Source organism: Pinus tabuliformis, chromosome 1_2 (assembly GCF_031772625.1).
Source record: "Pinus tabuliformis cultivar Carrire ecotype Pingquan chromosome 1_2, CPIR1, whole genome shotgun sequence".
NCBI lineage: Eukaryota > Viridiplantae > Streptophyta > Pinopsida > Pinales > Pinaceae > Pinus > Pinus tabuliformis.
Window position 1 is genome coordinate 1027436699 of NC_142298.1, and position 10301 is coordinate 1027446999.

Below are 10301 nucleotides of genomic sequence, written 5' to 3' on the forward strand. Positions count from 1 at the left end.
GTTCACATATCTGATCATTTGAAGTTCACTATTTGAGAATTTGAGGAGTTGCAGATACCATGCCATATTTTTGGATGCCTTCGAGTAGGATGTGAACGGTTTGCCTTCTGTCAAATTGATGCCTGAATACCTTACCTTACTTTACGGCTCTCACAAGCATCGACAAGCACTAACTAGACTGAGCACGACAAGCACCCACTAGCGCAAGCATCCACTAGCACTCGTTCTCAGAAATACTTCTGCGTTAACAGAGTTTACTTAATGCCTTGATGCCTTGTTCTCTAGTTATATGAAACTGATATGAAGAATCTCTTACCTTTTCTCATGTCGCTTGATGTTGTTGAAGCCAACTATTGCAAAGCTTCCTCAATCGAAGTCTACTCTTATTACCATGATACAATGTTAAGTGGCATGGTTTATGCCGTGCATGCTATGTTATGGAGAAGGAGGTGAGGCATGTGGCGCTCATGGGAGGGCCAACATGGAGGTATTTTTATTTTTATTTTTTTAAGCACTTTAATGACTTTGTGAACCTTAACTTTCAACTAATTCTCATTACTGCAGAGTTGGTTTGAAGTTCTTAGTGTTAGAGCTACCAGAGAAACAATGGTAGAATAGTTTATTTTCAATGGTGCATACCCTGAATTTAGGTACTCAATTAAAATCATGCAGTTGCTCCCTGTCCTTGGCATTTCAACTTTCCCTCGGGCAGCCGCTGGAAGGCTCAGTTAGGGAAATATATAGGGCTTTTACAAGTTATTTTTTTGGTATTCAGCTTTGGCTAAGATAAGGTATATGGTTATTCAATTATAAAGTTGATTTTAAGATCTGGAAGAATATGGATTGCTAGTTTTGTACTTATTTTTTCATATACTCACATGAAAATGGGCTTAATTTAATAGACTGTTGAATTCTTTAATCGACTTTTGAAACCCTCATAAATTGTTTCAGATTTTATGATGGGGGTGAAGAATAGGCCTGCTGCTAGATTTCCCCCACACCCAAATGAAGAAATTTTGTTGGGTGTAGCATAGGTGAAGATTATTAGGTTAACTGGTTAATCGTTACCCTGAGAGCCAGGAGAAAGTGTGTGTTCGAATGGAAGGGTTAGGGGATGGTTACGAGGCACATTTGAAGATGGACATGGCCACAACCAATGCACGAAGACCGCTACAGGGAATTTATCAGATTCTTCGGGGAATTCAATGGCCATGGATGTGACTATGCAAGAACATGCTAACCCTTATTCAGCTCATTACATGGTATTCCAATATCTGTTTTATATACGTAATAGTTATGAAAGCTCTTCTATCTCATATCTATACTGTTACCTCTTGATTACTGGCATGTGAATCTTATGGAGATAAGGTACCATGTTTATAGAGATACTATATACTGTCGTCAGAGTCTTTAGAGTCTAAGAAGGCAATGGCAACAAAAAAACTCCAAGACCTAGCACTTACTAATCCAAAATGAGCCAAACAAGCACTGGCAAGCAAAAAACCAGAATGTTAAGGACTGCCCAGCCATTGCCCTTCTTCCTTGGGCCAAAGGAGTCATTCTATAGTGACCCATGAACTAGAAATAGTTTAGATAATAGTCCTTAGAGTTCTAGATTTTTTCCTTGGAAGTATTGATTAGGTGTAGGTATAACATTTAAAAAATTCTATATGAATTTCGATGGGAGGACAAAATTTCATTCATTAGGGGACCAAGGAAACTCTAATACTGAATCTGATCAATTAATAAAGTCTCTACAAGTCTAGGTAAGTTCACTATCCAACCATTACAAAGAGTTTGCATGAATCTTCACCCCTAAGCCCTCATTCCATATACTTCTTATCATCAGGCATGAGTCAGTGATTCAGGCAGGAATAAGGTATTCTTCTACCTTTGCCTAGTGCTGCTCAAGGTTTTTCTAGAGAGGGACAATGCCCATCCCTTCTCGGGGGCAATAGGTCTTGTGATTTATGCTAATGAGTAGTTTAGGGTAGGCAAGTTTATTTTGTCAAAGTTGAAGCTGTCAGTGGTTACATGTGTGGCATCATTCTCCTTATACTCCAATATTGGTGGATGTAAAACATCGCCTTCCATTACTCTTGCTTCCCTCTAATTGGATGGAAGTTTGCTTTACTATACATAATTATGCCTGCCTTTCAGGATAGAAAGAATCACATTGTGACAAACATTTATTGGAGGAGAATCATTGAAATCGCTTAATATACAATATTATGCCTGCCTTTCCCTTCTCTGAGTTTTGGATAGCCAATGCAATGAATAGTTCGATAGGAGATGCAGTGGGTAGTTATGTGCCGTGGTAGCGAGGGCTAGGACTAGGGAATAGGGCTAGGTTAGTTTCTCAATATAGTGATAGAGAAGATGGTCATTTTTCTAATAAAGAAAATCGGTTCCATCAGTCTATATGCCCACAAAGCCAATACAAAGCCCACGGAGCCTTGTCTCGGCCAACCACTCTGTATCGGGACTAATCAATGATTGATTTTAGGGTCCACGAGGTCCTTGCCCATCTTTCCAGTCTAGCCATTTTGGATATTACTACCACTAGAGCCATTGGATATATAATGCCAAGAGTGCTATCATGGATCCAGTGCCCATATATCGATATCGAGAGCCACAACCCATTGTTTCACTACATTCAAATGTGAAACCATATGGGATAGGTAAACAATAAATCATAGGCATATAATCATCATTTGGTTGAATGACTTAGTAGTTAATTAATTGATTCGAGAAAAAGGCAGGGAAGCAAGGGTATATGAACCAGTAGCAAAAGCCTATTTAAGTTTGAGAGACAATTTCAGAACCAGTCCCAATAGCTCCCACATCACTATCTTGCCCACCCTTCGCTCAGTAAAATATATAGTCCCACTTGACTAAGAAAAGTACAACTCTATTTTATTGAGTCTTCAGAGTCCAAGAAGGCAATGGCAACAAAAAAATCCAAGACTTAGCACTTATTGATCCAAAATGAGCCAAGAGGTATGGTTTTAACTCTCTCCAAGTTCCCCAGTTTTGATTTTGATTCATGTAGCTGATAGTGTGAAATTAAACTCCACTGATTGCATAACATGATGAACTCACTTTGAAACCGATCAATGGATTTTAGTTCAGTGATGTCTGCTAGTAGTAAATAGATATTTCTTTCCTCTCTGCATTTATGTGAAAGTAAACTCCACTGATTGCATAGAATGAAACTGACCTTGAAACCTATCAGAGGATTTCAATTCGTTGACCTGCCAATGGTAGATGAACATTTCTTGTTCATTCCATTGTTGTTTCCCAATGGGAAATGTTGTTTTAGTCGTTGAGGTGCCCTTCTGAAATTTTGGGTTACTTGGTGTAAAGCAAGTGAACTTGCCTTTACCATTTCTTATTGTATCTGAAAGGTACTGATGGCGGGGTTTACTAATGGTGATGGTTCAATTTGAGACCTGGGAACTGGTGAAAAGTCAAGAACTTCACCTGATCTCAGTAAAGGCGTGGGTGCTACAGCCCTTGCTTTATCTGTTGCCTCTACGGGTGCTATTAGTGCCTCTGCCTTTCTCATCTTGGCTTCTTTTGCTTCTGTGGTCTCTGCCTCCATTTATAGCTTGGATGCTGCCGGAAACATTTCTTCTCTAGTCCATTGTTGTTTCCCAATGGGAAATTTTATTGTAGTCATTGAGGTGCCCTTCTGAAATTTTGGGTTACTTGGTGTAAAGCAAGTGAACTGTATCTGAAGTTCTTGGATATAATTTTCAATGAAGGATATTGGTGAATCGACAATCAGTTGTACGATCAAAAGAAAGAAATATGCATTGTATATAAGAGTTATAATGAAGAGTTCAAACACTGCAGACAGAAGCAACTACTCTTTCAGCTTAGTTTACATTGTTGCAGGTGGGAAAGTGTAGATTGGCATTTTATCTATTTTTACGTATAGCTTTCATAGCTCTCAACCTAATTGCCTTTTATTATCATTAATAGACTTTTCAAGAAATGTTAAGTAGTATGATTTTAGCTTGGAGCCATTACCCTTCTTCCTTGGGCCAGAAGAGTCATTCTGCAGTGACCCATGAACTAGAAATAGTTTGGATAGGTAAAAGAATGGCTCCATGAAGCTCTGTGACACTATTAGGTAGCCTTTAGAGAGGTTTTCCTGGGTTTGGTCACCCACCAATGACAAAAACCAGCCCCTATATTTCAACAGTGGAAGCCTTAACAACTCTACTAGGCCCCTTCTTCCTTGGGCCAAAGGAGTCATTTTGCAATGACCCATGAACTAGAAATAGTTTAGACAGGTAAAAGAATGGCTCCATGAAGCCCTGTGACACTATCAGGTAGCCTTTGCATAGGTTTGCCTGCTAAAAGAATCTAAACTATAGGAGAAAAATAGACTTACATTCTATCTATCTCCTAAAGAGACTTTGATATACTTAATATCTAAACAATCTAATTGATACATACTACTATTGCTCTTCGAATCTATCAAATCATGAACCATATATAGCAGTATGGCAGTAAATAAAAAGCTCGTATTCTAATGCTTAGTTAAGATTTCGATATCCTGAAATAATATGCATATGTTAGAGTATTACAACTTTTGAGCTTTTCTCTATGCAGTTATCTTAAATAAGTGATGCTGAATGACAAAGCCTTTAATTTTCTAATCAGACAATGTAGTTTAAAGTCTTCTCTTGAATGACTTGGAGAAGCATATTTGTTCCCCAACTCTCCTACACCTTTGTTGTCTTTACAGACCATAGGCTAAATGCATAGCCCTTTGAATTTCCACCCACGTTGGAGAAGCATGTATGTTCCCTAACACTCCTACACCATTCTTGCCTTTAGGGATCATAGACTAAATGCATAGCCCTTTGAATCACCATCCACATCAATCTTTCCAAGATGTGGATCAAGATCTTCGCTAGAGTTAAAAACAATTTCATTTTGGCTAAAATTCATTCAAAAACTGTTGGGTAGCAACCCAACTAGTTTGCTTCAGTCGTTCCTCCAATGGTTGTGATGACTCCCCATGCTCCATTGAAATTATCAAACTATAGTTCCAGGTGAAACACTCCTTCAAAGTATTACAAGTGTGTGTATCACGATCTCTCAAACCACGTAAAATACAAGCCTTGACACCTACAATAGTAAGAAGACCTCATCAAATCAGAATAAAATGCTAAACCGACTAAAATTAGGATCTTCCCTGCTCTAATACCACCAAACTAACTTGAACACTCAGGGTTGCCTCAAGGAACCAAGCACTTCTAAAGAATTGACTAAGTTATGGGCAACTATATATTCAACTACTCCAGCTAGGTGCTATGGCATTATGCACTATGGTTTCAATCTATTATAACAACAACACAAAATACAACATAACACAAACAAAAGAACCTACAAAATATCACAGTTGCTCAAATTATATTACAACGAGTTGTGAAACCATAAGAGTAGAGATGATTTGTGTGCTAAGTTCTCAAAAAGGAGGTCGTGTAGGTAAAGTTCCATGTACAATAGAATCCTCTAGATATTCAAGAGAACTTATACAATACAATGAACCAACAAATATAAAAGGAAAGATTTCATTCAAAAATTCAAGTGAAGCCTATGAGCATATACCTGAACAAGGAGGCTTCAAGAGGAATGATATTCTTGACATGAAAAGGTGGGCAGATCCATATGCTTTTATCCTTTTAAGGCCATGATCCTGGTTGTTGATAGCCAAGTTGTAATGTATGTCATGTTTATGGTTTGAAATCATTAGTGATCATGCCTTGCAACAATGTCTAAGCCATCCTACATAGGAGACATACCGACGGAAATAGTTAAATTATTAACAAGGATTGCCCATTATCCTATAATAATGGGCACAAGTCTGGGCAAATCCCTTTGGCTGACATATGGTTGATGCCAAGAACATGTCCTGAATGATCTTCATGGAATAAATACAGTTCTAAACACAATTACTTTATTGGCCTTTTGAGCTGTAACGAGGTAGTAATAGATACCATTTTAAAGCTTGACATATTTTTTTTCCCAAGAAAAAGAAAATATAAAATCAAGTGTCTTAGCAACAAAAGAACATGCACTTCACATCGTTGGAGAAAAATGACCCTGAATATAGTCGTAGTTTGCTGTTAATGAAATCATATTTTGCAATAAAGAATATCTTTGAAATAGAATAAGTCTAAAAGCGTAGAGCATATATAAATGGTGTTACCGCAGGTGTTAATGTACTCTTTTCTCCAACTGTGCTTGTTGCCATTACAGAAACTAGAGATACAGAGGAAGCACCTACACTAGCCTCTATGGAAAGTGAGTGATACCTGTCAAAGATTTCAAATAAAATGTGAATATACCCTGCTCCGATGCACCATATAAAAATTTCTCTACACACTAAAGAGGCAACACAAGTTTTGTGCAAATACCCTAATGAAGGAACCTCACCAAGCTAGCCAGTGACACCCAAAGAAACAGATAGTGGTAGACTTGTAGTGCTACCTTTTGTTCTGGTTGTCATGGAAGGAAATAAAGCTAAATCTGTTTCTCTCTTTCATTTTGGTTTTCTTGAACTAGTAATTCAAGAACTAATGCTGAGAGGAAATATACGTCTCTAAACAAATGAAATCTAATTTGAGCATACTTTTTGAGTCAAATCAAAACAGAAAGGGTTTTATTACCTAAATTGTTTGCTTTCGGTCTCCAGTTAGTTATTGTTGTATACCCCTCTCCCTGGCATATGAGTTAAGTTGCATCCATTCAGTGGAAGGATGTTTTGGAAAATTTTGGTCTATTTCCTTCTGTATAAGTGATATGCCATTTGGGTACAGATTGTAAGGGATGAACTATAGTATCAAAAGTCTTTTGTTTGTAATACAACTTCTACATCAAAACTTTAACTAATGATTTTGAATGTTCGGAGTAAGCTTCTTCATGAGCTTGGAAATAAAATGTGCTAGTTCACATGTCTAAATTCTGTATATGGGGCTCAGAGAAGGTTACACAAGAAAGAAAGGGTTTTATGCAGATTACTTGTATATTGATCATTCATATAGATAAAAGTTAAAACCATATGTGTTACAACTTACATGTAATGTGTCGTTTCTATAGAGCTATGATCCTACATCCTTGTGATACTACTGTTAACGATATCTCTATATTGCTTGGAACTATTACTATTTTGCATATAGTGTGGTTGTTACAGTTACTACTCATTTTTAGTTGCATTACTTGATACTATAATCTAGGCAATGCGAGTAGCAGTGTGTGCCTGAAAAGTGTGTATAGGATAAGAGCCAACTCAATGGCCTTGCATTCTTTTCAAAAGGAAACGATAGCCTCAGAATCCAGAAAGGTAACAGAGGGCCCCACAAAAAATACAGGATTAAATCTCAACCAAAAGATCTAAGTTCTTCCTAGAGATTCTAAAGGGTGTTTCATCAACTCTGCCAGAATGAACAGGGGAAATGAAGCTGAGATCTTATATTCTCAATGGAAACCAGTAGATAGGCACAAGCCTATAAAGAGGACAACGAATTCTGCAAAGCCTTCTGCAATCCACAATGAAACTAATTTTTTGATGAATGTTGCACTTTCAAATGCAATATTTGGAAAACTAACTTCGATTCAGATATTGTTTCCAATCCAGAGGGATTACCATGGTGGGAAGAGATGCCTTTCATGAGATGAATGTATTCTTGAATTGAATGGTGTTGTGGCAGGACAAGCAACATTTTCATCTGGGGATATCGAAATAGGTTTTGTTGGCATGGAAATTCCCTTTCTTAATACAAAATTAAATCATGTGGCAGCACCATTACTTGAAAAAGAAAGGGATCTCCCAGATTTTTTCATTCAAAGTAGACGCTTTGATTATCGTTATATAGGTTGGCCTCTGGATTCACAGGGGTCTTATCAAATATCTTCCGAATACTTCTAATGGTGTTAATGAACTCTACAGAGTTTAGAATTATACAACTAGTAAGGAGCTTTTAGTTGCAGAATGTTCGAAGAGGCTTCCAAACTACTACACCCATGCCACCTTTTGTTACTTCAATTGGTCACTACAACTGTGGAGGCAGAGTTATCATTTGATCCCATAGAATAACAAAATTCTTTGCTTGCTAAATATGACATCTTCTATGTCCCTTGTGACATTTTAAATGCAAACTTGCCAATGATTGGAACTGCAACAAGCTAATGGAATAACCCTAAACTATAACCTTACAACCTCTCTTATACCGCTTTAACTGAGGCTTATGCCATTCGTGTTTATACCCAAATACTAGTTCTATGCAGAAATTGCTTGTCTGCAGCTAGAGTAACTTCAATATGACTGGCCTTCAGATGGAGATCTGATTCACTCAATAGCAGTAGCAATGCTCCCACCATGTTTAAGCTTCAATAAGGCAAAATCAATCTTTTGCTTCCCAGCTGCTTAGTATTGCTTTGAACATCCACAGAGGGCAGGGACTAGCTGCCTCACAACCTCTCTTGTTTTGATATGTCACTGACACTCTCTTCTTCTTGAGGATACATGAGACTATTTCTCCAGATAGCAGGCGCTCTCTTATATTCCAAATCATAGAAAATATTACTTCAACTCAAAGGAGATTATGGCCTAAACATATTTAGTTGCTCCTCATTCATATTTTTTCCATTCTTCATCTATTTTATTATTGGACTTGCATTTAATGCAGCTATTAATTTTAATGTATGTATGTTTAGAATTTTGATGTATCAAGTCATTGCTAGAGAGTAAGAACTTCAATCACAGCGTAGTTAAGCCAATAAACTAGTGGGGATTTTTTGATCACTGAGAGAACAGGTTTTGAGGGGAGGATTGAAAGGAAGAATGCACAGATAAAAGTGCATAATCATTTTTATTTTTACAATGTAAGTTTTTGGTCACTTTAGAAATTTAGAAAATTGGAAATCATAAATATCTTGATGATATAATTTCAACAACAATTGTATATATATATATATATATATATATAACACTACGATGTTCAAAATGGTTTATATTTAGTTAGTATCACATCAATCCAAACTCCATTACGTTATTGGTGAGCATTGCCTTTAGCAAGTAATCAAATCACCAGTGATCACATTTATTAAAACCATAGATTCTTTGGTGAAATAAGAATGGTGGGTTATGTGGAATGGTCGATATTAGAAATAGTGTTGATAAAATAATTAATAATTAGCAATAATAAAATATTAAGTAACAAAATAGTATGTTGTATGATTATCTCAAAAAATTTTAATAGAGAAAATCTACATGAAATAAATATTAGATTTTTGGTCAAAAATACATTTTACAAGGGTGTGAGACCAAAAAATATTTTACAATGAAATCATTAACTTATTTAATAAGTTATACTACTTCAAATATCATGGGGAAACCACAAATTAAAGAAACTTTGACTGTATAAACCCATTAACAACATTTAAGAATAACATGACATATCCATCACATATGAAGTGTGATAGCTAGTAAAGATAATGTGAAACCAATGATCTTATTTAATAATCGGATAACCTCCAATACTATTTAATAATTAAGTACATATGAATATTAATAAATTTTTAACTCAAATAATTTTTAGCCTTGTGAGGTGGACAAACTTTATCTATTTTGGAGAAGAACTTTTATACTATCAGATTTTTTTTGGATTAAATAAATTATAGGATTGAGATTTAATAAAAAAAAATATTCTTTCATTTTTACATAGAAGGATATTAAATTCTAACCTTAATTTTAATAATTAATCAATTTTTATTTTATTATTTTATTTCAAGCATTTTTTTTTTTTTTAATTATTATTAAAGAAAAAGGAAAAAAAGTTAAAATTGAAAGTAACAATTACTATTAAAAAAAATAACATCAAAGAAACTTGAAAATAAAATTAAACTTCAAAATAATAAATTTATTGATATTAATAAATGATTTAACTTTTAACTTATATGACTGTGTTACTACATAAAATGTGATTCCACAACCACTTATATCCCATTTAATGGGCTGCATCTAAAAATAACATTAAAGAAAATTGAAGATAGAATTTAACTTAAAAATTAATGAACTTATTGATGTTAATTAGTGGTTGAACTTTTAACTTATATCATTGTGTTATTATATAAAAAGTTCTTTCGCCCCAACTTAGATCATATTTAATGTTCCCAACTTACATCATATTTAATGGGTTGCATCTAAAAATAACATTAAAGAAAAAATTCTTGATTTTTGCTATTTGAACTAGTTTTCTGAGTTATTTGGGCACTTCTAT